Raw genomic sequence first — 25,438 nt, 5'->3', positions numbered from 1 at the left:
TTTGATGGTAGACCTACCAATATATTTGAGATTTTGTTTATGAATTATTAAGTGTTTAGAAATCGTCATTCCGTTACTAAATGGATAACTGCTGAAAGTAGAAAGACGCCCTCTGTTTCCTCAAACACTCAGCATTTCAAGGAAACTCATTTATCTTGCCGTCGGGGCGGTAATTGGAGCATTCTTCTGTGGGCTAGACAATCTGCGGTTTCAGTATTATATGGACTATTTTCTCAAGATCTTAAAGGGGCGATAATAATTGTATCAATCATGATACTAAGCACTGTCAGTGGCATCCTTACAGTAAGGATACTTCTCGCGATCATGGTTCAGCCTGTTGAGAACACGGTAAGTGTCCTGCGGACTTTAAGGAAAGTTGAGTTGAGCGACCAAAATAAGCGAGACAATGGTGTGATGAGGAGGGGGCGGGGTAATGCAAAACGCTACAAAAAAACGTTTACTCCAAACGGAAAATGCAAACGACAGTTTCTACAGGACAAATGCAGGTAGGTTCGGTGCTTAACAGAGGCGTGTATTCAAATAATTTGACCAAACAAAATATTAAATAATGTATCTTTCGTGTCTCTGTGTTTCATAATGTTCTTTCATTTCGCAAGAGGCTGAATGTGTCTCACAGGAGGAAGCATCCGAGCGAACGAAACAGCGCCCCCGTGTAGGCGATCTATCTGATGCTGTCTGGTCCAAACGAAACAGGTATTACATTATTGCCGCCATAGCATTGTAGGCAAGGGAAGCCAGCGAGCATTTCGCCTCCCTTGATACAATTATACAAAATTAGCCAATCAGCGTTAAGCTAAACTGAGCGAGCTCAACTGTGAATGGTCCTGGCACAAAAAAAAAGGTGCCCATGGAAAGCAGCTTGGATTTTGCATCACTCCTATCATATCTCTTATTTTCAATGACGGCCTAGTAGTGGGTTAACTGTCTGTTCAGGGGCAGAACGACAGTTTTGTACCTTGTCAGCTTTGAACTTGCAACCTTTTGGTTACTAGTCCAACGCTCTAACCACTAGGCTACCCTGCCACCAGCTAGCTAGCAACAATTGTCCCTTTCCTAAATTAGCAATGGATGGAGTTAGGGATTTGGACTTGTGGTTTAACTTAATTCTCTGTACTGGCCAATGATTATAACTGCGATTCTGATCCAACCATTAATTCATCAATTGTTGTGCCCCTGGCCTGAGAGGATGGAAGTTCAATATGTAGCTAGATGTAGAAGGCTAATGTTAAACAAGCTAATGTTGCCCTTGAATGGAAGTTAGGCTAGCGAGCAAGCATTTTAGCCAGGTAGCCTAGGACAACAGCAAATTAAAAGTGTACTGTATAACAGAGTGATATATATTTTTTAAACCTTTATTTAACTAGGCAAGTCAGTTAAAGTCAGTTTTTTATTGATAGCCTAGGAACAGGAGGTTAACTGCCTGTTCAGGGGCAGAACGAGAGATTTCTACCTTGTCAGCTCAGGGTTTTGAACTTACAACCTTATGGTTTCAAGTCCACAACACAAGCTCTAACCACTAAGTTACCCTGCCACCCCAGATGTTTGATCAACATGAAAGAGAGGAGGATGGCATTGGCGTTTCTCTACAAGTAGGGTGAGTCTACATGTTTTTCTACTTGCACAACATACACACACAAATCAAAACCATGGACAGCCACATCATATTTAGCTTACCTGGATTGGAGTAAATAGTTTTTGGTATCTTTCAGTTGTCACTATATTAGAATAAGAAGAGGTGATTTGATGATGTTGAAATGGTGGAGGCAGCTCCTGTTTTCTTTGCGACTTTGTTAATTATTTTTATTTTTTTCATTTTATATTATATTTAACTAGGCAAGTCAGTTAAGAACAAATTCTTATTGACGGCCTACCCTGCCTAACCCAGACCACGCTGGGCCTATTGTGCGCTGCCCTATGGGACTTTGTTGTGATACAGCCTGGAATCAAACCAGGGTCTGTAGTGACGCCTCTAGCACTGAGATCCAGTGCCTTAGACCGCTGTGCCCCTCCGGAGCCCCAAATCAATAGTTGTTCAGTGGTCAGAAAATGTCGGAAACATATACTTGTAGGTCATGTAATTAACAGTCTGTTACTGAACAGGATCCGGTACCTCTCAGTTTTGGTTTCGTTCCTGAACCCATTTACCAGGATCCGGTATCTCTCATGGCATTAAAAATACTTTTCACAGTTTGCAATGTAAAAATTATAATAAAAGCAATCAAAGTTAGGCTAATTCAATTTGACTCCTCAGTAATTCTCCTGGCTGCACTCTAAAAAACGTAATGTGAAAACATGCCTGATAATTGATTCTTGTTGTGCTGGCCTGGGTTTGTGATTTGCGCAACATTGTAGCCTATATAGACCATCGCGTGGCCATTGCTGTAGTGAGAGAGAGAAGCGCGCTTGTATCTCGCAGAGAACAAGAATGAGATTCACTTTCTACGATCTCTCCCTCTCTCTACTCTGATAGACATGAGCCTGCTATTCTCATCTCTCCATCGTTGCACTTCATCATTTATTTCCATATAGAATCATAGCAGAACGAATGGGTTCTGGAGGTGCTGCAGCACGCAAGATACATTGAAATACATATGCCGTAGTTATATAATTAATGCTGTCTGTTCAGAAAGAAATTAAATAAATCAGAATACCAAACCAGGAGCAGGCCTACAATTTAGCCCCAGATGGTCGATAGTTATTTTTTTAAATTACCTAGCTGTGGATCAGTGGCGGATTTAGGTATAGGCGTTATGGGCAGCCGCCCAAGGGGGCATCTTGCCGGGGGCGTCACGGGGAGCCCACGTAAAAAAAATTCTGAATGATGTCATTTGCGCAATCGGTTTTCTATTGCTCATTTGCACTTCACGACAATGATATCATGTAACCGTTGTTTGAATGTTAAATGACGAGACAGAGGCATTGATGCGAGTAACCAGTCTTGTTCATGACATTGCAATACATCCGGGTATCTCAAGCACACCGTTAAAAACACTGGAGTTGCAGTAATTAACATTTACCAACAGATGGCATCACTGTGCCATCTTACACCCATAACATTTTATAAAATAGGACAGGAGCTGTCAATTCACTAATAAAACAAACCTAGTAATAATTTCCAACATGAACAGTTTAGTTAGTTTTTTTCTTCCTCAGGTAACAACTTAGCACATTTTGATACTCTCTTTACTTTTATCTTTGTCTGTCAACAATCCCTAATGGGAAACCTACAGATGAAGTATTTTTGGTGGCTGGGACTGACGCCCACAGCGTGAAAAGACAGGGGGCTTGTCTGCGAGGACTGCGTGTTCCCGCACAGGCGTGTCACCTGACTGTCTAAGGGGAGTATAGATGGGCGAGGGAGGGGCCGACCTGTGATCCCTTGGCTCTTCGCCCAGTGCCTCAGGCCCTGTGTGACTTGCTGGGGTTCCTTCTTTTGTCATGCGACCCCTATGACCATCAGGGTTCTGAGTAGGTGCTGGCTCAGCAATCTGAAGGTCAACCCTTTTACGATGGTACAGTGATCCATTCACTTCAACTAAGTAGGAGCGTGGTACCACTTTCTGTACACAGGATCTGAGTCTCCAGAGGCCTGTCCGGTCCCCTGGTAGTGGCTTCATTCGCACCGTTTCACCCACCCTGAGCTCAGGTAAGTATTTTGCTGATTTGTCGTAGATGAACTTGGAGACCTGTCTTCTGTGACGTAACTTCACCAGCATGTCTGTCACCACACATGGCTCCAGGAGAGTGCTGGCAACTGGCAGAGCTGCTTTTAAGAGCCGTGCCATGAGGCGCTGAGCAGAGCTGCTATCCATGCTTTCTGTCGGGGTATTGTGCCACTGCAGGATTACTTTTCAGGCATCTTTGCCCTCTCGCAGAGCTTTTTTTGCAGAGGTTCTTTGCGATTTTGACTGCCGACTCTGCCTTCCCATTAGCTTTTGGGTGTCATGGTGATGTGCTCGAATTCCCATTCTGCAGCTAATTTTCGGAACTCAAATCCTGATGATTGGAGTCCATTATCTGAAATCACCCTATCTGGTTGGCCATAGCGGGCAAACTGAGCCTTGCAGCGTTTGATCGTTGTCTCTGCTGAGAGGTCGTGGAGGAGGTCAATCTGAATAATGATAATAAGAATAAGAAGTCTGAATAATGATCGACTACCAGCAGAAAGTCTTTGCCACTGTGCTGGAAGAGATCTAGACTTACTATCTGCCAGGGGCGCATTGGTAGCTCGTGGGACATCATCGTCTCTCTCTGTTGCTCAATGGCATATTCATTGCAGATTGTGCATTTACTGACATAGTCTTTGATTTCACTCTGCATTCCTGGCCAGTACAGTGTGTCACGTGCTTGTCTGTAACAGGCCTCACCTCCTATGTGACTTGAGTGCACGCGTGCCAACATCTCAGGGTGCAGAGACCAGGGAATAACGACTCTCTGACACTTGAATATTACTCCGTTTTGAACACTGAGCTCCTCTTTGACTGGCCAATATTCTCCGACGGCTAAAGCAGTATCTTCCTTGCAGTCGGGCCAGCCCATCAGAATCACAGACCTCAATGCCTGGAGTTGCCCGTCCCTGGCTGTGTGCTGTCTGATTTGTATAAGGTGCTGGTCCGTAACATTTAGGTAGTCAGCCTGGTTGATGTGTTCAACATCCACTTGCTCTGTTTGTAAGCTGCACACTGCGTGTTATTCATGCACGCAGTGTGCAGCTTACAAACAGAGCAAGTGGATGCAGTAGCCCTGCTGAGCGTGTCACTCACATACATCTCTGGCCCTGGCTTATACACCACCTTGAGGTTATAGTTTTGTAAGGCCAGTAGCATGCTCTGCAGTTGTTTCGGGGTATTCAGGAGAGGCTTGCTGAATATAGCAATAAGGGGCTTGTGATCTGTCTCTGCGGTAATATTGTCGCGCCCGTACAGGTAGTGGTGGAAGCATTAGCATGCAAACACAATGCTGAGGCACTCCTTCTCTATCTGGGCATAGTTCCGCTCTGTTGGAGGGAGTGCCCTAGAGGCGAATGCCACAGGCTGGACCTCCTGCATGAGGCAACAGCCAAGTCCATACTGGCTCGAGTCACTCTGAACCGTGACAGGTTTTGACACATCATAGTATCGTGGTACTGGTGTCTGGGTGACCAGTTGTTTTATTTCCCTCACTGCTGCGTCGTGTTTTGGGACCCAATGCCAGATGGTGTCCTTGTCCATGAGCCTCCTTAGTGGCTCACACACTTCAGAGAGCCACGGTAGGAACTTGGCCAGGTAAGTGACGAATCTGACGAAGCGCAGCCTTTCAAGACAGCCTTCACTTTTTTCAGGATCCGCCTTCAATCCAGTGGAGGACAAAATGCTCCCATGAAAGCGGACCTCTGGCACTTTAAACTGAAGATTTTTTTATGTTTAGCCTTGGCTGAAGCTGTATGCATCTGCCCATCAGGGCCAGCAGCTTGGCATCATGGTGACATTCTGCCTCCTCATCACTGTCTCCACTGCCCACTATGAGGATGTCATCTGCTATGGGTTCCACACCACTGAGTCCCATCAACAGCTCATGCTGTTTCCGCTGAAACACCTCTGGAGCCACGGGGACACCAAACGGAAGCTTCAACCACCTCTTCCTGCCCCAGGGTGTCCAAAAGGTAGTCATGTAGCTGCTGGGCTCGTCAAGCTTGCACTGCAGTAAGGCATCTCTGGCGTCCACGAGCGTGAAGACTCTGGCCTTTGGGAGCTTGTAAAGAACATCCTCCAACGTGGGCATCATGTAATGTGAACAACGCAGAGCCCGGTTGAAGTGTTTAGGATAAATGCATATTCGTAGCTTGTCTGGTTTCTTGACGATAACCATATTACTTATCCGGTCTGTAGGCTCGGTGATGGATATGATGTGGCCATCTGCTTCGTATTTGTCGTAGCTGCTTTCATGGCCACTGGTACATTGTGGGGACAGGACAGGTTGGATTGCTGCGTCCAACTCAAACTTTTATTATTAAGTAACAAAACTTGAACAGTCTTTCACATTTTTATATTGATAAGGTACAGTACATGACCAAAAGTATGTTGACACCTGCTCGTAGGACATCTCATGCCAAAATCATGGGCATTAAAATGGAGTGGGTCCCCCCTTTGCTGCTATAACAGCCTCTGCTTTTCTGGGAAGGCTTTCTAATAGATGTTGGTACATTGCTTCCATTCAGAAACAAGAGCATTGGTGAGGTCAGGCACTGATATTGGGTGATTAGGCCTGGCTTGCAGTCAGCATTCCAATTAATCCCAAATGTGTTCGATGGAGGTTGAGGTCAGGGCAGTCAAGTTCTCACACACCGATCTCGAAACACCATTTCTGTATGGACCTCGCTTTGTGCACAGGGGTATTTATTTATTTTATTTATCCAGGTAGTTGACTGAGAACACATTCTCATTTACAGCAACAACCTAGGGAACAGGGAAAAGGAGGGAGATGAATGAGCCAATTGTAAACTGGGGATTATTAGGTGACCATGATGGTTTGAGGGCCAGATTGGGAATTGTAGCCAGGACACCAGGGTTAACACTAGAGGTCGACCGATTAATCGGATTGGCCGATTAATTAGGGCCGATTTCAAGTTTTCATAACAAACGGAAATCGGTATTTTTGGGCGCCGATTTCCCAGATTAAAAAAATATATATATAATAATGTTTTTTTACACCTTTATTTAATCTTTATTTAACTAGGCAAGTCAGTTAAGAACACATTCTTAGTTTCAATGACGGCCTAGGAACGTTGGGTTAACTGCCTCGTTCAGGGGCAGAAAGACAGATTTTCACCTTGTCAGTTTGGGAATCCAATCTTGCAACCTTACAGTTAACTACTCCAACGCAATAACGACCTGCCTCTCTCTCGTTGCACTCCACAAGGAGACTGCCTGTTACGCAAATGCAGTACGCCAAGGTAAGTTGCTAAACGTTAAACGTTAAACGTATCTTGTAAAAAACAATCAATCATAATCACTAGTTAACTACACATGGTTGATGATATTACTAGATATTATCTAGCGTGTCCTGTGTTGCATATAATCTGACTGAGCATACAAGCACACAAGTATCTAAGTATCTGACTGAGCGGTGGTAGGCAGAAGCAGGAGCGTAAACATTCATTCAAACAGCAGTTTTGTGCGTTTTGCCAGCAGCTCTTCGTTGTGCATCCATCAAGCATTACGCTGTTTATGACTTCAAACCTATCAACTCCTGAGATGAGGCTGGTGTGACCGAAGTGAAATGGCTGGCTAGGTAGCACGCGCTAATAGCGTTTCAACCTTCACTTGCTCTGAGCCTTGGGGTGGTTGTTTTCCTTGCTCTGCATGGGTAACGCTGCTTCAATGTGGTGGCTGTTGTCGTTGTGTTGCTGGTTCGTGCCCAGGGAGGAGCGAGGAGAGGGACGGAAGCCATACTGTTACACTGGCAATATTAAAGTGGCTATAAGAACATCCAATAGTCAAAGGTATATGAAATACAAATGGTATAGAGAGAAATAGTCCTATAATAACTACAACCTAAAACTTCTTACCTGGGAATATTGAAGACTCATGTTAAAAGGAACCAACAGCTTTCATATGTTCTCATGTTCTGAGCAAGGAACTGAAACGTAGCTCTCTCACATAGCACATATTGCTCTTTTACGTTCTTCTCCAACACTGTTTTTGCATTATTTAAACCAAATTGAACATGTTTCCTTATCTACTTGAGGCTAAATTGATTTTATTGATGTATTATATTAAGTTCAAATAAGTGTTAATTCAGTATTGTTGTAATTGTCATTATTACAAATACATTTTGTTTTTAATCCGACGATTAATCGGTATTGGCTTTTTGGGTCCTTCAATAATCGGTATCGTAAAATCATAATCGGTCGACCTCTAGTTAACACCCCAGTGTCACCGGATAATCACCCCCACACCTATTCGTATGCTTCACGGTGGGAACCACACATGTGGAGAGCATCTGTTCACCTACTTTGTGTCTCGAAGACACGGAGGTTTGAACCAAAAATTGCAAATTTGGACTCGTCAGACCAAAGGACAGATTTCCCCCGGTCTAATGTCCATTGCTTGTGTTTCTTGGCCCAGCAAGCCTCTTTTTCTTATTGATGTCCTTTAGTCGTGGCCTTTTTCAATTCAACCAATTCAACCATAAAGGCCTGATTTACGCAGTCTCCTATGAACAGTTGATGTTGAGATGTGTCTGTTACTTGAACTCTGTGCTGCAATCTGATGCAGTCCTCATGAGAGCCAGTTTCATCATAGCGCATGACGGTTTTTGCGACTGCACTTGAAGAAACTTTAAATGTTCTTAGTTTTCCGCATGGACTGACTTAAAGTAATTTTGGACTGTAATTTCTCTTTGCTTATTTGAGCTGTTCTTGCATATGGTCTTTTACCAAATAGGGCTGTCTTCTGTATACCACCCTTACGATGTCACAATACAACTGATTGGCTTAAACGCATTAAGGAAAGAAATTCCACAAATGAACTTAACACGGCACATGAGTTAATTGAAATGCATTCCAGGTGACTACCTCATGAAGCTGGTTGAGAGAATGCCAAGAGTGTGCAAATCTGTCAAGGCAAAGCGTAGCTACTTTGAAGAACTTGTTTAACACTTTTTTGGTTACTACATGATTCCATATGTGTTATTTCATAGTTTTTATGTCTTCAATATTATTTTACAATTGTAGAAAATAGTAAAAAATAAGAAAAACCCTGGAATGAGTAGGTGTGTCCAAACTTTTGACTGGTACACAGTGTATTTATCATGTTATTCTTAAAAATCAACAGATGTGGCATAATATTTCATATTCATGGAAAAAATACATGCAATGCCTGCTAATGTTAGCAGTAGCACTCATACACAACTTGTACAAAACGTCAGCCCAGGGCCTGAGTCTTTATACTCAGATGGTACATGGCATGGAAGGTATGGTTTTCTGCAGGGACACAGAAAAAGCAAATAATAACAAGCAATAATGTTAGTACATGAATGCATAATTAGGTTATCAAATGCTATAATTGTAAAACATTGCACTATGAATAGGATTATTAAACATATCAATAGCAATTTGCAAAAAACATATTCATGATTAAGCTATACAAACATAGCAATAGCATAGCAAGAGCACAATACGAATGGCAAAAGTGGGATGCAATAACATGTGTGGTAGGCCAAAGCCTTGCTCATGACAAGGGCTGGGCAATATGGCCTAACAATCTAAAAAAAGAAAACATATGGGCGATTCAATTTATACTTTTCAATTTTAATATTTTCTCGAAATAAGCATTGTATAATTTAAAGGAAAAATACACTACATTTCAAAAATTCAGCAATAATCGAAAGAATTCAGGGCTTGTGATGGGCTAAATAGAAGCCTTCCACAACCATAAGACCCACTAATAATTTAATGATTTTTTCTAAATAGTTTAACCTGCTTTTTGCAATCATCCTGATCTGGCTTTTGAAAATGCACTTTACAAGTTTATCTAAACTCAGAAAAAAAAGAAAAGTCCCTTTTTCAGGACCCTGTGTTTCAGAGATAATTCGTAAAAATCCAAATAACTTCACAGATCTTCATTGTAATAGTTTAAAAACTGTTTCCCATGCTTGTTCAATGAACTATAAACAATTAATGAACATGCACCTGTGGAACGGTCGTTAAGACACTAACAGCTTACAGACAGTAGGAAATTAAGGTCACAGTTATGAAAACGTAGGACACTAAAGAGGCCTTTCTACTGACTCTGGAAAAACACCAAAAGAAAGTTGGCCAGGATCCCTGCTCATCTGCAATGATCGTGCCTTAGGCCTGCTGCAAGGAGGCATAAGGACTGCAGATGTGGCCAGGGCAATAAATTGCCATGTCCGTACTGTGAGACGCCTAAGACAGCGCTACAGGGAGACAGGACGGACAGCTGATTGTCCTCGCAGTGGCAGACCACGTGTAAGAACACCTGCACAGGATCGGTACATCTGAACATCACACCTGCGGGACAGGTACAGGATGGCAACAACAACTCCCTGAGTTACACCAGGAATGCACAATCCCTCCATCAGTGCTCAGACTGTTCGCAATAGGCTGGACTGAGGGCATGTAGGCCTGTTGTAAGGCAGGTCCTCACCAGACATCACCGGCACCAATGTCGCCTATGGGCACAAACCCACCGTCGCTGGACCAGAAAGGACTGGCAAAAAGTGCTCTTCACTGACAAGTCGTGGTTTTGTCTCACCAGGGGGGATGGTCAGATTTGTGTTTATCGTCGAAGGAATGAGTGTTACACAGAGGCCTGTACTCTGGAGCGGGATCGATTTGGGGGTGGAGGGTCCGTTATGTTCTGGGGCGGTGTGTCACAGCATCATCGGACTGAGCTTGTTGTCATTGCAGGCAATCTCAACGCTGTGCATTACAGGGAAGACATCTTCCTCCCTCATATGGTACCCTTCCTGCAGGCTCATCCTGACATGACCCTCCAGCATGACAATGCCACCAGCCATACTGCTCGTTCTGCGCGTGATTTCCTGCAAGACGTGAATGTCAGCGTTCTGCCATGGCCAGCAAAGAGCCCAGCTCTCAATCCTATTGAGCACGTCTGGGACCTGTTGGATCGGAGGGTAAGGGCTAGAGCCATTTCCCCTAGAATGCACTGCAGTACTTAATGCAGCTGGTGGCCACACCAGATACTGACTGTTACTTTTGATTTTGAACCCACTGTGTTCAGGGACACATTATTACATTTCTGTTAGTCACACGTCTGGAACTTGTTCAATGTGTGGCTCAGTTGTTGAATCTTGTTATGTTCATACAAATATTTACACACGTTAAGGTTGCTGACAATAAACACAGTTGACAGTGAGAGGACGTTTATTTTTTTGCTGAGTTTAGAACCATGTAAAATGCACATTCACTAATAATGACTAACTTCTTGTAGCAGGCATTAGGCTATAGAAAATGAACAATCTCAAGCCCAGGTGCTAGTGATAAGCCAACTAGGATCTATTTGCTAGCTAACAAGGCTTAACATTTGAATTGTTATGAACACACCCGTGTCTGTCTCCAAGTGTTTGAAAAGCATATTACCCTGTCCACTTTGTTCAGATGTTGAAATCAAGTGACCTACCTTATTTCTGACAATGAGACAATGAGTTGCCAATTCCTTATACAATTGTGTCATGTTTATTGCACATTTATAGATAAAAAAATACAGACTAGACAGTTAATATAACAATCTTCAGCTAAAATAATGTCTCAATGTGTTTTGATGTACATACAGTGCCTTGCGAAAGTATTCGGCCCCCTTGAACTTTGCGACCTTTTGCCACATTTCAGGCTTCAAACATAAAGATATAAAACTGTATTTTTTTGTGAAGAATCAACAACAAGTGGGACACAATCATGAAGTGGAACGACATTCATTGGATATTTCAAACTTTTTTAACAAATCAAAAACTGAAAAATTGGGCGTGCAAAATTATTCAGCCCCCTTAAGTTAATACTTTGTAGCGCCACCTTTTGCTGTGATTACAGCTGTAAGTCGCTTGGGGCATGTCTCTATCACATCGAGAGACTGACATTTTTTCCCATTCCTCCTTGCAAAACAGCTCGAGCTCAGTGAGGTTGGATGGAGAGCATTTGTGAACAGCAGTTTTCAGTTCTTTCCACAGATTCTCGATTGCATTCAGGTCTGGACTTTGACTTGGCCATTCTAACACCTGGATATGTTTATTTTTGAACCATTCCATTGTAGATTTTGCTTTATGTTTTGGATCATTGTCTTGTTGGAAGACAAATCTCTGTCCCAGTCTCAGGTCTTTTGCAGACTCCATCAGGTTTTCTTCCAGAATGGGCCTGTATTTGGCTCCATCCATCTTCCCATCAATTTTAACCATCTTCCCTGTCCCTGCTGAAGAAAAGCAGGCCCAAACCATGATGCTGCCACCACCATGTTTGACAGTGGGGATGGTGATGAGCTGTGTTGCTTTTATGCCAAACATAACGTTTTGCATTGTTGCCAAAAAGTTCAATTTTGGTTTCATCTGACCAGAGCACCTTCTTCCACATGTTTGGCTTGTGGCAAACTTTAAACGCCACTTTTTATGGATATCTTTAAGAAATGGCTTTCTTCTTGCCACTCTTCCATAAAGGCCAGATTTGTGCAATATACGACTGATTGTTGTCCTATGGACAGAGTCTCCCACCTCAGCTGTAGATCTCTGCAGTTCATCCAGAGTGATCATGGGCCTCTTGCCTGCATCTCTGATCAGTCTTCTCCTTGTATGAGCTGAAAGTTTAGAGGGACGGCCAGGTCTTGGTAGATTTGCAGTGGTCTGATACTCCTTCTATTTCAATATTATCGCTTGCACAGTGCTCCTTGGGATGTTTAAAGCTTGGGAAATCTTTTTGTATCCAAATCCGACTTTAAACTTCTTCACAACAGCATCTCGGACCTGCCTGGTGTGTTCCTTGTTTTTCATGATGCTCTCTGCGCTTTTAACGGACCTCTGAGACTATCACAGTGCAGGTGCATTTATACGGAGACTTGATTACACACAGGTGGATTGTATTTATCATCATTAGTCATTTAGGTCAACATTGGATCATTCAGAGATCCTCACTGAACTTCTGGAGAGAGTTTGCTGCACTGAAAGTAAAGGGGCTGAATAATTTTGCACGCCCAATTTTTCAGTTTTTGATTTGTTAAAAAAGTTTGAAATATCCAATAAATATCGTTCCACTTCATGATTGTGTCCCTCTTGTTGTTGATTCTTCACAAAAAAATACAGTTTTATATCTTTATGTTTGAAGCCTGAAATGTGGCAAAAGGTTGCAAAGTTCAAGGGGGCCGAATACTTTCGCAAGGCACTGTATGACCGATTTGTGTTGGACTTGGACCAAACCTCAAATGCAAATAGTGAGTTGAAAACGCTTGTCAGAGGGGAAGATGTGATCTCTCAACTTTGTGAGAAGCAGGGGAGGGGCTTGGTGTAAACCATAGAGAAAGAGGCGAAGCGAAAGGTTTCACTCTGGCATTAATAAGCCCATTGCATTTCTAGGGCTTATTTGGGACCTTAACTTGTCGCATGCCTTCCCGTGTTCGGGACAACAACTCCTATTGTTTGGGGATCTAGTCATTATTTACAGATCTCTGGTGTAAATGGGGGGTGCAGACAGGACAGGAGGATTGAAAGCGACAAGACCAAAAATATAACACGAGAACAAGCTAACATTTTTATTTAACTAGGCAAGTCAGTCAAGAACAAATTCCTATTTTACAATGACGCCCTACCCTGGCCAAACCCTCGCCTAGCCCGGACGACACTGGGCCAATTGTGCGCCACCCTATGGGACTCCCGATCACGGCCAGTTGTGATAGAGCCGGGGTCGAACCAGGGTCTAATAGGACATAGACGCACATAAAAATGAAAAACAACAAACCTTGATTCTTGCGATACAGGCATTTGAAATAATGTGCAAAAACATACATTTGAATTAATTCGATATATCACCCAGCCCTAATCATAACTCTCAATTCCATTACATTACACATAAGAGTCATTGGACGAAGAAGTCTTCTGTACGGTTAGTTTTGGTGAGAGCCAGATGGTTGGTCGCTTGCTGTACGGTTTTGGATGCAAGAAATAATAAAAATATTTCAGGTTAAATTGATACAGACCATTTGTAGAGTTAGTTTTCCACTGCCATATCTGCATGCTGTAGTGCTTGTTTACGGAAAACAGACGGAAGTCAGAGGTGACCACCTGTGCTAATTAGCTATCTAGCGCACACCGAACACCTGTGTGTTCTCGGGATGTGTAGCAGAAGTGTAGTTTTGGTGGATGGAGGCACCCATAGCTGTATGGATCTATGTAAAATTGCTATAGTAAGCATTTTTATTTGAAGGATTCTTTCTCGCTGATGAAAGATAAGGGCTATATGTTTTTTGAAAGCCATATTGCAAGCAATGATTGAGGTTTCAAAATGGTAAAACAGTGTCGGGATTGTAGTTCACATGAGCCAGTCGTGGACGAAGCTGACAGCTGAAAACTGTAGGGAGAAGAAGAATCCCGCTTAGTGTTTTTAAGACCTAGGCCGAAGCTAAACTGGCAGTGGCTATTTAGTGTACCATAGAGCATGCTGGGTATACATCAAACAGTAGATAAAAGTAGTAGGCAAACCAGCCAGCAGTAGTAACTAAAAGCAGGCCTTCCTTTGCATAAAAACAAGTGCACGAAAGTTTCAAACAATGACGTGTCAATTAACAACTACATGTATCATCAAGAAAACTGATCAATTAATCAAAATGGCAGTTTTACTTGGGACAAATAGCATTAGCGGCCAAAATGCTACACAAAACAAATGTTCTTATTGAGTTTCCTTCTTCAATGTGATAACATTGTGTACTCACATTTTCATTGACACACACACTTTCTTGGATTGTTTTTGGAGAGTTTAATCTGAGCGTTTGGTGTGCTCTTAATTGTCTGAGTTTGTGAATTACCCAAATCCCGGGGAGGCACCTGCAACCTTGCCTAGTTTTATACTTTACCATCGAATTTGCTAGAGGGCACACCTGCCACAAATTCCCTCTCTCCACCTTCATGCCTCAGCCTGGGGGAACAGTACAGCAGCACAATGATTGAAGTTCACATTTTGCGTTTAATATAAACATTTGTCTTCTGATATGAAGGTATGAAAAAATAAATGTGGGACTTCACAAAAAACTTTCTCCCTAGGTCCTATTCAGACTTGAGATAAGTTGAAGCATGGACGTATAAAAACTATTTTGTTGTAAAGATGTTGTCTACTTATCTCAAATCTGAACCAGGCCCCATATAATCAGTGTAACAAGGGTGGTTCGGTACAACTGTTTAGTCTTGAAGACTGGCTGTGGACTAAGGAAGTGTTTTGACAAGCAGGAGATCCGGATTCACGTCCACCTTCTCACATGAATAAGTGATGAAGGCCCACTTTAGATTAGATTAATTAAACTTTATTGTCATTGAACAAGTACAAGTACAGTACAACAAAATGCAGTTAGCATCTGACCAGAAGAGCAAATAAAAGAGTACAAAAAATGTACATGTGAAACAATTAAGTACAATGTATGTTATTAAGTGGGATGTCTAAATGTGCAATGAAGGCAAATTGAAAGTGCAAGGAGGCATGCAACTGAAATCAAGGGATAGCAGCAATGAGATTACCGAGGTAGACATGTACATGTACAACTGAATTATGTCCTTAATCAGTCCAGTAGTACCGTGAAGAGTGCAAAGAGAGTAACACAACAAGGTCCCTGAGAGGCAGTACTACACAGTGGGCGGTGGATATGGCTAGTGCCATGTCACAGATTTCAGCAGGGTTATAGTAGCTGGAAAGAAACTGTTCCCATGAATGTAGAGACCTGTACCGCCTGCCTGATGGTAGGAGGGAAAACAGTTTGTTGCACAGTTTGTTGCACTGGCACAATGGTTGCGGTCTTAAAGCATGTGGGGACAACGTAACTGGGCCAGTAACAGGTTGAAAATGCCAGTGAAGACCTCGGCCAGCTGCCCAGCACATGCTCTGAGCACACGACCGGGGACGCCATCAGGACCAGCAGCCTTGCATGCATTCACCCTGCTCAGTGCAGAAAACACATCTGCGATCGATAGTCTGAGGGGGAGGTCGACATGGGGGAGCACAGCTTTGATGGCTGGATATTTGTTGTCCCTGTCGAAGCGAGCATAGAACCTGTTTAACTCGTTGGCGATGGAGACGTCGCTGGCTGTGGGGTAGGTTTTTTGGCCGGTAGTCTGTGATGGCTTGGATGTCCTGCCACATGCTTCGAGGGTCTGAGTTGCTGTTAAAGTGCTCCTCAATCGGCAGTTTGTGGTAATGTTTAGCCATCTTGATGCCCTTTTTCAGGTTGTCCCTGGATGATCTGTAGGCTTCCGCATCGCCAGATCTGAAAGCAGCGTTGCGTGCCTTTAGCAGTAGTCGGACCTCTCTGTTCATCCAAGGCTTCTAGTTGGGGAAGGTATTTATTAGTTTATGGGTGGTGACACTGTTGATGCAGATGTTGATGTAATCCAGAATGGAAGAAGCATATATTTCAATGTCCGTATGGGAGTCCAGGGTGGCTTGAGTGGCAACCAATCTCCAGTCTGTGTGTTGAAACTGGTGCTGTAGTAATGAGTCTGACCCCTCTGTCCTCACTGATGGTTTCACGTGTTTAATGAGGGATAAATACTTGGAGAGTAGGAAGAGTGAAAGGTGAGCAGACTGTCCTGTGTGGGGGAGGGGAGTGGTTTTGTAAGCCTCCGGGATGTTTTTATACACGTGGTCTAGTGTATGGTGTCCCCCAGTGGGGCAGGAGACATTTTGGTGGAATTTGGGAAAAACAGTTTTCAGATTTGAGTGGTAACTTTACACGTTACCTCATGTTATCTCTGCTATAACATACATAACCCTAAACATTTTGACTGTAAACATTATTTATAATCTCACAAAGTTGCCTGTAATTAGTGCCAATGTCTACTCTAGGAAAAATATTACAATCCCAGTGTCTTCTTTAAAATGTGTAAAAATTCAAACGGATCAGTAGAAAAAGCTCAAACCAAGTTTATTCACCCACTGGGTCATACAGCTGCAGAGACAGCATGATTACACAATCACATATATTTATAACCTCCTACTCCTTACACATCTAGACAGCCAATACATCTCTGTTGCTAGGCAGGAACTTAATTGGTTCCTCTCACTGGTGTGGTTATGGCCCTGCCTGATGCTAGAACTTTTGTGGGTGTGGAAGTGTGTGAGATAGGACTGTAGTAAGAGGGTCGTTGTGGTGGCCCCTCTGGCCCCCTTCCCAAGGGTTTCTTTTCACGTCATCTGTTGACTTGACCTCAAGCCGAATTCCTCGCTCCTCCCTAGTTCCTCAGCTGGCCTGCCTTATCAGAGACTAACTATTACCCTTCACCTCCCTCATTAGAAACATGGAAAAGAATATGAACTTCCTGCACTTCCCCTTGTCTCACTCAGTAACTTTCCATAAACCAAGTTCCTATCCACCCTTCATTGACCCCAATATATATATTCCTTATACAAGGTAATCAATAAGTTCTAGTATGGTAACATGAATAAGTATATTTCAAGCTATTATCCAACATTCCCTCCTTTTTGAATAGTAACTCCATACTGTTCAACATTATATAAACTTTGAAATGAATACATGATTAATATTCTCAGTTGATTTGTATGTTTACACCTCAGAGACTTATGGCCTCTGACTATGTAATCCGCTTCCATGGCATAAAGCCCTGGCCTCAAATGTATAATCACACTATGCATACTCTATGTGCCATTACCTCCACTGTTGTACAACTGATAATGCCATTTCAGCTGGAGCTTTTGTCTTTCTCCTCCTGCTTCGGATTCCTAAGAGAGTGACAGCAAAAGACTTGAAAAGAAAAAGAAACAAAAAATACGACAAATATCAATAATGCGTTTAGCTCTGCATAATCATAATTGGCAAAAACCGAAGTTTAACATGACGATTCCCACTGTACCCAAGAAGGCAAAGATATGCTGGCGCTTGACACAATTGCTTTTTTAAACTCTACAATTACAATTGTTTCTTTAACTCTACAAACAATTGTTCACAATATGAACTCCACTCTAATTGCTCGCGAGGACACCTCTTCCCTTTCGTAAATTCTGTAAAGCTATTTTAGAATAAGAAGGAATAAAGTGTCTCACAATTAAAAGCCCTAAGGTTTTCTGAGCTTGCGAGAAGTGTTTGGTCGTGCCAATTTGAATTTGTTACCTTTTAGAATCCATTAGCAAAAAATTATCCACACTCAAAATTGGTTCTACCGCAGCTACCATAAAGAACGAGCCCGGTATTATTACTGGACCTATTGTAAACAGCATGGGTCGTAATTGCATAGCTTTAGATTCTGTCCCTGTTACCCCACTAAATGTAATACTTTTTCCTGTCGCAAATTTAGCCAATTTGACGACTGCACAGATGCCAAATACCCCAATGCGTTGACAACCCAACTCCAGACACGTTCAGGAGTTCCTGCTGTTGCTCACTAGTCAGTGAAGAAAATGTCTGCACAGCCAGTGCAGAGGGCTCAGGCTCCAATTTCCTCTATATTAAAGGGACAGTTCAAAATTTTGGCAATGAAGACTGTTATCTACTTTCCCAGAGTCGGATGAACAAGAACTGCTAGGATGCTAACTGTTCCTACAGATTTCCAGTCATTGAGCTAAGTTTCAAGTTTGAAGAAAAAAAGCCATTTTGCAACCAATTAGTTGTGATAATTGCGTTGTTTGCACTTTAACCTGTTAATGAATTAGCTTTGCGAACGTGATATATAGGCCTTAAGGCTGAGACAATAAGAAGACACAGTGGCAGAATAAATTCAACCACACCTTTGTTTTATCATACAACTGGATTTCAACCTCTGTCCGGTGAACAAAGCGCTGCCTCCACTTTTCCAGCACCAATCAACGTAAGCTTAATATGACAAGGCTGTCCATGGTTCTGGTTTCCGTGTGCACGGGTGTGTGTGTGTGTGTGTGCGTTCATGTTCATGCAAGTAGAAAAACATGTTGACTCAGCCTACTTGTAGAGAAACACCAATGTGATCCTCCTCTCTTTCATGTTGATGAAAACGGTCTATCCCTCTGTTATACAGTACACTTTTAATTTGCTGTTGTCCTAGGCTACCTGGCTAAAATGCTTGCTCACTAGCCTAACTTCCATTCATGGGAAACGTTAGCTTGTTAACATTAGCCTTCTACATCTAGCTACATATTGAACCTCCATCCTGTCAGGCCAGGGGGACAACAATTGATTAATTAATGGTTGGATCAGAATCGCTGTTATAATCATTGGCCAGTACAGAGAATTACAACCACAAGTCCAAATCCCTATCTCCATCCATGACTAATTTTGGAAAGTTCCAATTTTAGCTAGCTAGCCACCGGAGGACAACAACACAACGAGATGCAATAGTTCGCTCAATGCGATTTGATTAGAGTGACGCCAAAATCCAAGCTGGCTTCCCTTGACACTTCTTTTGAGTGTGCCAGGACCATTCACAATTGAGCTCAACTCAGTTTAGCTCAACGCTGATTGGCAATTTTTTTTTATTTTTTCTATCAAGGGAGTCCAAATGCTCGCTGGCTTCCCTTGCAATCAATGCTACGGGCGGCAACAATGTCATACTCATTTGGACCAGACATCATCAGATAGATGGCTTACACATATAGAGACAGAGGGGCGCAGTTTCACTCGGTTCGATGCTTTCTCCTTTGAGAGATACATTCAGCCCTGCGAATTTAAGGAAAATTCTGAAACAGAGAGACAAAAGATAAATTGGTCCATTTTTGAGGGGGAAGCTTGGCTTCACTTGGCATCCATGAATACACGCCACTGTGCATATATCCAACGAATTGCCATTACTGTGTTGTTGATTATTCCTTATTCATGACTAATTGTACCTTTTGATTGTTTCTCTCTTGTTAAAACCACATCTTTATAACTACATGTATCAAGGCACATGGTAACTGCTCCCCACCCTGTGAGTGACGCCTCTGTAGTCACCACCTTCCTCAATGACACGAGCCCTAGGGGCGTGCCAGACTAAAAGATAGAGGGTTTCCTCCAGTCAATAAAACCCCAGATTCACTTTCCCTGATTTGTTATGTGTTTGTATGCTGCCATACGTGAAAAGGAAATGGCTGTTAAAGGCATTCTGTCCTAAAGGCTGCGAGGGAGGATGATCGTGTGAGGCCTTGGCAGTGGTATAGCTGTATTGTTCAGTCAGACCACGAAGCCAGTCCTGGCAGCTTATCAAAAGTCTCTCTCTCTCCTTTCTCCTCCTACCACTTCATGTCATACACAAGATACTGGAGACACACAGGTTTTTAAAATTTGTTTTACTGTCAGTACATTGTGTGTTTTACATGCCCTGTGTCTACTGGCAAATAATGACTAGGCCACTAATGTTTCAGTGTATATTCCCTCGTCTCCAACAGAATATAATAGGTCTTCTTCGGACACAATATCCAACCCTTGGGTTGTACTAGAAGTTTAAATAGAAGGAAAAGGAAAATATTGGTGGACATGTTACTCATCATTCCTCCTTCTGATCAGGTGCACTTTCATGGTCTCTTTTTCTCTGCAGGTGTACACTCTGCCATACACACCAGACTCTGCTGAAGCCTGTCGCAACAAAACAGCTGAATACTATAACACACTGATAAACCTGTGCTGCAGCAGGTGTGCTCCTGGTAAGGGATGACCGTCAACATTAATTAAACTGTTTCCGTACATAATATGAAAGTAAGGATTTCAGGGATAGAAAGATGTACGGTGTACATGTACTGAGATGATTACTGTAAGTTATGCCTTGTTATAAACTGTGTGGTTCGAGCCCTGACTGCTGATTGGCTGACATCCGTGGAATATCAGACAGTATGTCATGTGTATGACAAAACATGTATTTTTTTGCTCTAATTACGTTGGTAACCAGTTTATAATAGCAATAAGGCACCTCGGGGGTTGCACGTTGCGTCATGCCTAAGAATAGCCCTTAGCGGTGGTATATTGGCCATATACCACACACCCCTCGTGCCTTACTGCTTAAATGTCATGACAGGGACACGCCTTAAGAATGAATGCAGCACTACCTCAGACACAGTGTGCGAACCATGTCCCAGTGGCCAATACAGTGGGACCTTCAATTACTTCACAAAATGCTTCAGATGTCCCAAGTGTTCAGAAGGTGGGTGGATTATATTGCAGTAAATGACTGGTCATGTTATATATACAGTGTTCAGAAGGTGGGTGGATTATATTGCAGTAAATGATTGGTCATGTTATATACAGTGTTCAGAAGGTGGGTGGATTATATTGCAGTAAATGATTGGTCATGTTATATACAGTGTTCAGAAGGTGGGTGGATTATATTGCAGTAAATGATTGGTCATGTTATATACAGTGTTCAGAAGGTGGGTGGATTATATTGCAGTAAATGATTGGTCATGTTATATACAGTGTTCAGAAGGTGGGTGGATTATATTGCAGTAAATGATTGGTCATGTTATATACAGTGTTCAGAAGGTGGGTGGATTATATTGCAGTAAATGATTGGTCATGTTATATACAGTGCCTTCAGAAAGATTTTATTTCAATAAACATGAATGACATCACACTTGCTCAGACACACGTTCCCACCGTATCCACACCCAACGTGGTTTCCCATGCCTGTAACACTCTGCCCCATATGACTTCAGAATGTTATGTTGTTTCTGTCTGTAGACAGATGTTTTCATTATTTAACAAATAAAGCATTTGATTCACTAATATACATTTACATTACATTTACATTTAAGTCATTTAGCAGACGCTCTTATCCAGAGCGACTTACAAATTGGTGATATCTTGATCAGATAAGTATTCAACATGTCAATACATGTTAGAATCACATTTGGGAGTGATTACAGCTGTGAGTCTTTTTTGGGTCACCCACTGGGCACAGACGTCAATTCGATGTCTTTTCCATGTTAGGTCAAATTAGTTCCATAGAAATTACATGGAAACAACATTGATTCAATCAGTGTGTACCAGTGGGAAGTTGCTAAGAGTTCTGCACACCTGGTTTGTACAATATTTGTCCATTATTATTATTTTTAACTCTTCAACTCTTTCAAGTTGGTTGTTATTAATCATTGCTGGACAGCCATTTTCTAGTCATGCCATTGATTTTCAAGCTGATTTAAGTCACTCGAGTGGCTTAGTTATTAGCTAACATTCGAAGTAACCAGTCACATCATCTGTTAGAGACAGACAGGTTGAGTGGCGAATGAAGTGAGCCCCTTGCCTCCATAAGTGGAGCCACTCGCCCAACTGGTCATTCTCGCCTATCTTCCTTGCGGAAGGGACAGCTTTCACAAAAGCTCTCCTCAGCACGACTAGATTTCTGGTTTCCTACTGAACCGTTCCCAAGCGCACAGTGTGATTAATTCAGGCGAACGTCGTACTTCAGCCCCTGTATTGTGGAGTAACCATCCAAAGTGTAATAATAACTTCACTGTGCTAAAAGGGATATTCAGTGTCTGATTTGTTTTTACCCATCTACCAATAGGTGCCCTTCTTTGCTGGGCATTGGAAAACCTCCCTGGTCTTTGAGTTTGAATCTGTTCTTAAAATTGACTACCTGACTGGGGGACCTTACAATTATTTGTATGTGTGGGGTACAGATATGGGGTAGTCATTCAAAAATCATGTTAACCACTATTATTGCACACAGAGTGAGTCCATACAACTTATTATATGACTTGTTAAGCACAAAGGGGTTGAACACTTATTTACTCAAAACATTTCACGTTTATTTTTTATTAATTTGTAAAAATGTCTGTATACTTTCTGAAGGCACTGTAACAGTGATTTAGATTTGTATTTTTTCCTTAGGATTACGTGTGTGTGCGTGCGTGCGTGCGTGCGTGCGTGTGTGTGTGCGTGTGTGTGTGAGTTGATACACCTAATCTGTAATGAGCATCTTATTTGTTTATGTGAGAAGAAAAAGGCCTGCAGTATGCCCAGGATTGCTCAAGCACCACCAAAACCCAGTGTATGTGCCAGACTGGGAAGTTCTGCATAATGGAACAACACCCAAACTGTAAGGAGTGTGGCAGTTATACACACTGCCAGCCTGGCCATGGTGTTGCCATAGAAGGTACTATAGCTAGAGTTCGGCCTGACCGTATTTATCACAAATTCAACATGTTTCCGTCCTCATTGAAAATTATACTGAAAGTTGAAAGTTTGAATATAACTGTTCACTGAAAATGTGTTTGTGTTGGGGAATGTTTCAGGGACAGCAGATTCAGATGTGAACTGTGCACCATGCCCTAATGGAACCTTCTCTGACCAGCACTCCTACACCCAAACCTGCCAGCACCACACAGAGTAAGTCACACACACACACACACACACACACACACACACACACACACACACACACACACACACTAACTTTATTATGTTAACAATGACACTGTATCCTCAGCTGTGTGTCGCAGAGGAGGGGTGTACTGATTTATGGTAACACCACCTCAAATGCTGTGTGTGGACCTAAGGTTAGACCACCGACCCGCCCACCAACCACAATTCCGACCTCTGGTACAGGACATACCACGCCAAGTCTACAGAGCCTGCATAAAGATGGCAAATCACCAGGCTTTGACCTTCGTATAGGTAAATATAGGCAGCTAAATACAGATGTATGATCTTAAATTGAGAAAGTTTGCTACAGCAAGAAAATAATCCTGCAGCAAGAGGAAATGTGAATTATTATGTGGATTACAATTAATGGAAATATTTTGTAGGGGTTGATACATTTTTTGTTATGGAAAATCAAGTCTGGCATTTTAAAGTGGAAATGACAAACTTTAGAAGTCTTTTTAAACCTTGAATACATTACACGTTTGCATTTCGTGCTGTGCAGGAGAATTTTCAGCAAAAAAGTGATCAAATTAAGATTGTACAACTGTACAGCAGTCCGTGTGTCAGAGATATGAAGTTGTTGGACCACACTCAGGATTTTTACATTTCTTTGCCTTCATCTCTCCTATGTGTGGATACCGCTGGGTTGTACCTCTGCTCCTGTGTCTATTAGTTTCAGGTGTTATCGGAGGTGTTATCGGAGGTGTTATCTACTGCTGATCATAGGCACAGTCATTTACAAGAAAGGTAAAGCATTAGAGACTAAGCACTTGATTAGGGTAATAATAATATAATTGACCAACTGTAAGGATAGATATGCATATACCAACATTTTAGTGTAGGTTTACTATGTTCTCTTACAGCCTTCATAGGGTCCAGGCTTGTATCTTCTATAGAAGATAGAAATGGAAATTGGGAGGCCATTAAAGTGAGTTTTTTCTATTTGACCTAAGTAAAGCATATGTTGGAGACAAGAACATTTCAAAAGCTTCAACTCAATCTTAAACATATCGCATATCTCTCTCTCGCTCTTTCTCTCAGTTTGATAGTGACGGACCAGTGGTTCAGAACAGTTCATTCATTACTAGCTATCGGGAACAGCAGCAATGTTTGATGGGAAAGGGAAACTGCAGCAATCCCAGTCAGGCAGAGAACCAGCAAGATACTAGAAGGACCTGGGTGTCAGCGTGCTCCAACAGCCTGGAGGGCCTGTCAATAGGCCCCCTTCAGTCCACTCCTCCACAGCCCAGCACCCAGCCCAGCCCTCAACCCACCAGCCCCCAGCCTACCAGTCCCTTGCCATCTAGTCCCCTAGTTAATGTCAACATCACTGTTAACTACCCTGTGACCTTAGGAAATGGGTCATGCTCCACACCTACCAGCACCCACATAGACTCGTCCCAGGCTGACCCTGAGCTCCCTCTATCAAGGGAGGAGGAGGTGTATGTCAACATGCCACAGCAAGAGGGCGGAAAAGAGGCACTTACGGCAATACAGGAGAGTGGAAATGATGTTTGAGGACTGGCAGCAGATAGGACAGCACCAGACAATAGATTATGTTTTAATTATGTTTTTTCACACTGGTTGTTGTCTCTGTTTTTATATGATTGCTACTACTGTTGCTGACTGAATTGGTGGAGAGAGACTGCACAGAATGACTGTTCATGTGTCTTAGGCATGGACTTGTCATAATGTGCTGTGCTGGAAAGCCTTGGGCACCTGAATAGATTGTCAATGACTGTTCAAAGAATGATTGATATGTGAGTAATGTATGTAATTACTGTGAATGTTGTAAATATACACTGAAAAAAATATAAACACAACATGCAACAAATTCAAAGATTTTACTGAGTTACAGTTCATAGAAGGAAATCAGTCAATTGGAATACATTAATTGGGCTTTAATCTATGGATTTTTATTGACTGGGCAGGGGCGCAGCCATGGGTGGGCATGGGAGGGCAAAGGCCCATCCACTTGGGAGCCAGGCCCAGCCAATCAGAATGGGTTTTCCCCACAAAATGTCACACCCTGATCTGTTTCACCTGTCTTTGTGCTTGTCTCAACCCCCTCCAGGTGTCGCCCATCTTCCCCATTATCCCCAGTGTATTTATACCTGTGTTCTCTGTTTGTCTGTTGCCAGTTAGTCTTGTCAAGCCTACCAGCAAGTTTTTTCCATGCTCCTGTTTTTCCTAGTCTCTGTTTTCTAGCCCTCACGGTTCCGACCTGTTCTGCCTACCCTGACACTGAGCCCGCCTGCCTGACCATTCAGCCTGCCCTGACCTCGAGCCTGCCTGTCTCCCTGTACCTTTTGGACCTGGTTAATGAACTTCTGCCTGTCCTCGGCCTGCCTATTGCCTGCCCCTTGTATTTTAATAAATATCAGAGACTCAAA

The 25,438-nt window shown here is 42.6% G+C and overlaps 1 long non-coding RNA gene and 1 pseudogene across 1 annotated transcript; both read left to right on the top strand.

The window, feature by feature from the left end:
* The first annotated feature begins 145 nt into the window (after positions 1 to 145).
* On the top strand, positions 146 to 25,438 carry LOC135540249 (tumor necrosis factor receptor superfamily member 1B-like; annotated as a pseudogene).
* On the top strand, positions 355 to 2,007 carry LOC135540250 (uncharacterized). The gene is made up of 3 exons (XR_010455726.1): positions 355 to 506; positions 618 to 714; positions 1,560 to 2,007. It is a non-coding gene; the product is annotated as an uncharacterized LOC135540250 (long non-coding RNA).

This window comes from Oncorhynchus masou, chromosome 5 (assembly GCF_036934945.1).
Source record: "Oncorhynchus masou masou isolate Uvic2021 chromosome 5, UVic_Omas_1.1, whole genome shotgun sequence".
Classification (NCBI taxonomy): domain Eukaryota; kingdom Metazoa; phylum Chordata; class Actinopteri; order Salmoniformes; family Salmonidae; genus Oncorhynchus; species Oncorhynchus masou.
This window is presented reverse-complemented; position numbering and strand designations above follow the sequence as displayed.